This window comes from Acinonyx jubatus, chromosome E4, assembly GCF_027475565.1.
Source record: "Acinonyx jubatus isolate Ajub_Pintada_27869175 chromosome E4, VMU_Ajub_asm_v1.0, whole genome shotgun sequence".
Lineage (NCBI taxonomy): Eukaryota > Metazoa > Chordata > Mammalia > Carnivora > Felidae > Acinonyx > Acinonyx jubatus.
This window is the reverse complement of record NC_069395.1, coordinates 31,728,506-31,735,977: the sequence shown is the minus strand read 5'-3', so window position 1 is coordinate 31,735,977 and position 7,472 is coordinate 31,728,506.

Below are 7,472 nucleotides of genomic sequence, written 5' to 3'. Positions count from 1 at the left end.
AATGCCAATCCTTTATATCACTCAGGACTCTGAAAAAAAGATTACCTCCTGTGAGGTTTCTAATTGCCTTCCTAATGTCCAGAGAGAGTAAATAACTGGCCCAAGATCACAAAGCTAGTGACTGGTTGAACTTGGAGCCAGAATTTAATGTCAACATCATCTCAGCACAAAGTCAATATTATTATCTATATTACCTTGTCCTGTTCTGGCCTTATCCACCCCCTGTGGGTAGTATTGGAAGAGACACAGTGTCCTAAAAGATCAATCAGGAAAGACATACAGATTTCTGGTAGTAGATATTTCATGCTTATCAGCTTGACCAATAGTTACTTCATTTGGAGAAGTTCTTAGAATTATTTTACTATGATATACAGAATTAGCATTAATGCACTCTCATTTTCAGTACCCATCATAGAAATTAGACATTATTATATGCAATTATTATTATTATTTGCCTTAGGAAAGGTGATTCCTAGCTATGTTTCCTAGCTGGGTTTAATAATGAATCCCCATAAGTATAGTATTTATTATTCAGAACATTATTTAGTAGCAGAACTATGACTTTCAGTAATTAAAAGTTTCTATGAAACTCTTTTGGAATGAATTTTCAGATTTAGGAAAAATAAAAGGCTGATTAATGGCATGTTCCTACTAAATGTCATGAAAACAAAACATATGCTCTCTGTCAGTAAATCAAAATTACTGGTAGTTCTGGAAGAATGCATAATTAGAAGAGTAGGTAATATGCTAACTCATTTTTGTATTTGAATTAATAGATGAATGATTCTTTACTGACCATGGGAATTATATCATTTGAATTGAAAGGTTGAGGCTTAAGGGTTCTACTCAGTAGGTCTCATTTGTAATAAACTCACTGTAATAAATTCACCATTTGAAAGCAGAGAAAACTAAAATGTCACATGATTTTGAATAAGTGGCGAAGATATAAGAAAGCTTCAACTTGAACTTGATTCCAGGAAGATCCTCTTTTGAGAGTGTTCATGAACTCTTCTCTTTGGAGAAGAGAATGTGTTGAAGCACAGCACTGGGCACAAGAGTGATCAATGTTTACGCCACCAAGTGTTGTATCTGGTTTTCCAGCTTATAGAATCAACCTACAGGCAAACACCAAAGACTTTTTTGGGCCCATAAAAGAATGTAAATGGTATCAACCTTGACAACACAAAAGTGAAATTTAGTTGCCACATGGAAAAATGGAGGGAAGGATGCAGGTGGCCGCATGGCCATTTACAAACAGGGAATAAAGATAACCAATAGTGGGATCGATATTAGTGATAGAGCTCTATGAGAAAGGGGGGGAAGAAGGGAAGGGGGTTAGGGATGAACTAGATCTTCATGTCACATTGCAGAAGTCAACAGATAACATCCAAAGCTGGTTATTCAAAAAGAGGTGTATGCATGTGGCCTCTAATTGATCCTTTAATGTTCATCCTCCCTTTCTATACAATAAAAATAAATCTGAGTACATGGCCACCCAGCCAAAAATGACATTTTCCTTGCAGCTAGGTATAGCCAACAGTAGGCTGAGATGCAGTATTGTGCAATCTTTAGATCATGTCCTTAAAATAAAGCATGCCTTGCCTTCTTCTCTATCTTCACCTTCCCTGGGCTAGAGTGCAGCTAAAGCAGAAAGTCAATGAAGTCTGTGGAAAAGAGCCACATCCTCCACCAGGAGGCCAGAGTTTATATCACTATATTTTTCAGTTCCACATTAGAACAGCCTCTATCCTACTCCTGCAAATAAATGTTTAGGGACATAAAGGCATGTAAGACTCAAGACAGAAATGATTAAAGTTAGGCGCGCTTGGGTGGCTCAGTTGGTTGAACATCTGGTTCTTGATTTTGGTTCTGAGCGTGGAATGTGCTTAAAATTCTCTCTTTCTCTCTGCCCCACTCCCTCAGTCTCTCTCTCTCTCTCTCTCTCTCTCTCTCTCTCTCTCTCTTCAAAAATAAGAGACAGAAAGAAAGAAGGAAAGAAAGGAAGAAAGAAGAAATGATTACAAGTTGTTTTCTGAAAAGTAGAATTGAGTGTGGGGTGGTGGTTGGATAGAAGATAAACACCACTTTTCATTATAAATATTTCTATCTAATGTTAAGCATGTGAATGCACTATTTGACAAACAAAAGTTAATTATTCTCATTAAAGAAAAATAGAACATGTACAGTAGTAAAATAAAAACAGATAACTCTCTCACCACCCTGAGAAAACATTTTGGTGATTTATTTCAAGCTGTTTTTCTACATATAGTTTTTTGTTTATTTGATTGAAAGTCTACATTTGAAGTTTGGACAGAGGAAAGGGATTCCACCAAGAGAATGCAAATAAAATATTTGGAGAATTAATAGATAAATCAAGAGAATTCAATATCAAGAAATCCAGAGGAGGATAGAATTTCAGTAATGAACAGATTCATTAATGGTTTCAAACACAATGGAAAAGTCAATAGTTTGAGATCTGGCAATAGGTTAATTGAATTTGGCCTCTTGGGTCATTGATGATCTACAAGAGGACTATTTCAACAAAGTAAATGTGATGGGAAAGAGACAAGCTAGAAACAAATTTAGAGTATTTGAGGAGAAGGAAGAAAGTCTGTGGGTCTGGAATTCAGTGCGCAAATGGGAAAATGGTAGGAGATGTTTGGAGAGGTAGGCTGGGCACCAGATCATGTAGGGTCTTGGCCATAGAGAACACTGTGGATTTTATCCTACATATTAACTTAAAATATTTATTATTATTTATACATATTGTTGTAATTGGACCTTGGACTCCTTTGTGAAGACTGGACCCTAGGGGGTAAGATAAAAAGCAATGTGGGAGCACCTAGATGGCTCAGTTGGTTAAGCATCTGACTTCAGCTCAGGTCATGATCACACGGCTTGTGAATTTGAGCCCCATGTTGGGCTCTGTGCTGACAGCTCAGAGCCTGGAGGCTGCTTCAGATTCTGTGTCTCCCTCTCTCCTGACCTTCTCCCACTCACACTGTCTCTCTCTGTCTCTCAAAAATGAATAAGTGTCAAAGAAAAAAAAAAAAGCAATGGGACCAGTTAGAAGGCTTTTGTAGTCCTGGCAGGAATTAATAGTGGCGTAGACCTGAGTAATAATGATAGAAGTAATGAGTGAGCTTGGGTTCTGACTGGATACAGTTTCAATTTTGGTGCCAAAAGACAGTGCATGAATAGGACATGACATGTGAGGAGGTGGAAGAGCTACTGGGCAAAAGGGAAAGAATCAGTGATAAGTAGCTTCTGTGGAGGACTAGGTTTTAGGTAGGAAATCAATAATTCAATTTTAGACATATTGCTTCAAATATCTATGATACACGTAAGTGGAGATGTTAAATAGCAGTTAGATATAATAAATCTAAAGCTTGAAGAGAGTTTAGAAATACACACACACACACACACACACACACACACGCATATTTTAGGTCCTCAATATATACATTGTTCTTAAAAGCAAATGATTGGATGAGGTCCCATGAGGAGTAGGGGAGAGGTAATGAAGGGCTTCTAGGACCAAATTCTGGGTCATGCACCACGTAAGATCAAGAAGTGGAACTGAACCCAGAGAAAGAGTGTTCAGTAAGGTAGGAAGAAAGCCGGAAGAATGTGGTCTGAAATCTAAGTGATAAAATGATTGAAGAAGGAGTATGGCTGTAAACTAAATGTTGTGTGTCTCCATGAAATTCATATGTTGAAATCAGATCCTTACTGTGATAGTATTTGGAAGTGGGACCATTGGCAAATGATTAAATCATAGGAGTGGGGCCCACATGAATGAGATTAGTGTCCTTATGAAAGAGACCCCAGAGAGTTTTCTCCCATCTTCCTTTTCTCTGTCATTTGATGACACAGCAACAAGGACCATCTGTGAACCAAGAAGTATGTTCTCACCAAATCCAACCATGTTGGTGACTTGATCTTGGACTTCTCATCTTCCAGAACCATGAAGAATACATTTCTGTTGTTTCTAAGCCACCCGGTCTATAGTATTTTGTTACAGCATCCTGAACATACTAAGACAGGGTGATTGTGTGAAATACTGCTGACAGGTCAAGTATGATGCGTGCTGAAGACAAACTCTTGAGTTTATCATTGTACCGGTCAGTCATAATGAGTGGGAGGTATAAATACCTGGTCAGAATAGTTTAAAGAGATGGAGGGTATCTTTAGATGAGAGAGATGTGGCTAAAACTGTACCTAAGATTTAAGACCTAAGCACAAATTTGTAGATAAGTATTGCTCAATCCCCTGATGGGATTATAATAAATTGGTTCAAAAGCACAGGTGGAAACTTTGCCTTGACAAGAGGGACATTTCATCCTCCAAGACCAAAGAAAAAGGGGAAATTCGAGGAAAGAAGTTTATCATTTCATTAATGAATTAGTTTACAAAGTAGTATCTTAAAAGAGTGAGCCTGTGGGCTTAACAAGGGAAATTGTTTGAAATAGTTGGCCTGGTGATTTATAGAGGAGACAGATTGAGGGTTCATCAAAGTGTCCTGTGCACTTTAGTAAGATTATCCATTATGGAGACATGATCATCTAGATCATGGGAATAGATCCAGTAACTCCCAGCCTCTTAGAATTGGGAACAGAAATAAAGACAGCTGGTTTAGTCCAGGTTAGTGTATATTGGTAGTATTTCCATTTCAAACATTTAAGGTAAAAAGTAGCTTTGATATTTTCTATTACATAGATAATTTAGATATGCTGAGTAGCGTGTTTATTAGTGGGTCAAATAAATTTGACATGCAATAGTAAGTGTAGGTACACTTTTTATTCATATCATAAATTCTGCATTTTTCTCCACAGAAATTCAGTGCATTTGTATGTCTTCCCCAAATTTATCTGTTTTCTCCCTTCAGAAAAACAAATACTCAAGGATTTTTTTCACTGATTTATTTGAAAAAATTGATAGAACTAGGAAAATAAAATGGAAACACATGTAGAATATGTTTAAACTGTGTATTAACTCTGCAGAGCCATTCTAATTGGACTCATTGACTATTTCTGCCCTGATTATTTTGGACACAAGCTATATGGACCTGTATTTAGTTCATAAAATGTTAAAGGAAGGAATGGATTGTAGTGTTTTCATATCTTCCTCTGTTTTCTGACTACAAAATTGACAGTGACTCTTTATGACAGGAAGTGTTTAGCTTTTACCCTGTGGCAGTCTGGTAGGGACCAATGGAGGCTGGAGATTTGGTTGTAATTACGCTAGAAGATTCTGGCATATTTTCTCTATATCTATAGCATGAAGAGTAATCTCAGAAATGTAGCCAGGGCTGTTGAAATGGGTTCAGAATCTGATAAGAAGCTTTTTTTTTTTTTTTTTTTTTTTGGTTTCTCACAGCATTTGATTAAACTTCAGATCACCTTCCAGCCAAGGTTATTTGCACCATATTTTCCCAATCTGTTCATCCATGAATACCAAGGAACTTAAGCATAGTTCAAATAAATATATAGTGCCATCATTTCAAGACCACTTGCCAGCTTCCTGTTATATTATTTTTTCATACTCTCCTGCCCCACTTCTTTTTTTAAGCTCTGCAAAGAGCTTACACAAAGTAAAACAAAACATAGTTAAAAAAAAATAATCAAATGAGTTCTAGGTATAACTACTGCTCCAATGGTCCCTGCAAAACTTCAAGAATCCAAAGGATCCTGAAAATACCCATTTGGAAATCACTTTACCTACTAATTCTAGCTCATGTCAGTGTAACCAAGGATATTTTTTTACTATAAGACATGTCTCTATTTTCTATATCATATCTTTTCTGGTTGTAAAACACTATCTGACAGAAACTTTGTGTTCTTTTCTTTTCTTTTCTTTTCTTTTCTTTTCTTTTCTTTTCTTTTCTTTTCTTTTCTTTTCTTTTCTTTTTTAAAGTAGGCTTGCTGCTCAGTGTGGAGCCCAATACAGGGCTTGAACCCAAGACCCCGAGATCAAGTCCCAAGCTGAGATCAAGAGTCAGACACTCAACCGACTGAGCCACCCAGGGATCCTCTTATGGCATCTTTCCTAAGATAATTACCCACGTGGCTAGAATTTCACAAGGCAAGTGACAATCTTCTCTTTTCTTTTTCAAATATGTTAGACTCATTCAAATTTAGTGGTTCCCCCAGCATTACAAAGGGATCTAGGGGTCTTTGTACACCTGGATGTGTTTGGGGAGAGATTGGTCCTCATTCATCTTTGGAAGAACCACAGAAAAGCCTTGGGTTTTGTTACTACATTGAAGTAATACCAAAGGAATTGTATGGTGGTTGTACCTAAGATTGTAGAGTTTAAGAACAGTTGGCACGATGCCATGCAAGATGAAATAAGGAATTTTATGATATGAAAACTATAAAGTAAACTAATAGTGTATACATGGGGCCTATTTAAGATCTCCCATGAGTACAGGGATGACATATTTGTAATCTCTTCTAGCTCAGGCACTGGTGGAGAACAGTGACTCAGGTTTTGTTTGTTTAAATAAAACATAAATGAAAAGTTGTGAATGTATTATTTGTGTAATTAGATGTAGCACTTTCCTGAATTTTTGAGACTTAAGTCATAAGCCACTAGTTCAACCAACCATCTGATCCAGTTTCATATTATGGTCTTAAAGCTGCATGCCAGACTTGTTAGTAAAGATAATAAAATTAAAGATTTTTTGAGCTGGAGGGGACTTACAATTTGATTCTAAGGTTGAACATTGCTTGACTCATCAAGATATTATAAACATCTGTGAATGCAGTGAGCGATCTCAAAGGAGCTTAAAACTATGTGTAGAGAAAATGTTTAATAGCCTCCTAAGCCCTGAAAATTATTGATGTTGGTGAAATTCTGCTTTGGGCTTTGGGCAAATGCTCTGTCTTCTCTTTTCTTTCTGATTTACTGGCAATTTTAACACTTCAGCTGAAAGCAGCCACAGCACACTCTTAACCACACTTTCAAACTCTTTAACTTTCCTCTACCTTTGAATCTCCTCCTAAGCCAGGAAGTAGGAGGGCAGTTGAAAACATTAAATGTAGCAAAGAAATAGATATTAAAAGAAAGATAACAAAAAAAAATGCCTATGCTGCATTTCACCTAAATCAAACACCCAAACATTTCCCCTGGAAAGATAAAAAAATAGGTTCAATGCTTCATAACCGTGAGTTCTGCTCATCAGCAATCAAATCCGTGAGATAGTTCCAAAATCTTCAGTTGAAGATGTAGCTTTGTCTACAAGGAGAGCTTGAACAAAACTGGACCTGGAAGTTCTGCCTTACACATTCTGTGCCACTGGACATGCAGAGTGAGGCTGAGGTTGCAATGTGGTGACACAGCAAGGCGACTGTATCAACACTGACCTCATAACTAGAATAAAGGCTCCTCGGTGGAGAGGAACCTTGGAGATCTCCTAAAGCCAACCCCCTCTGTTGGACATCTCCCACTCAATGAGGGGTGGCTTTTCT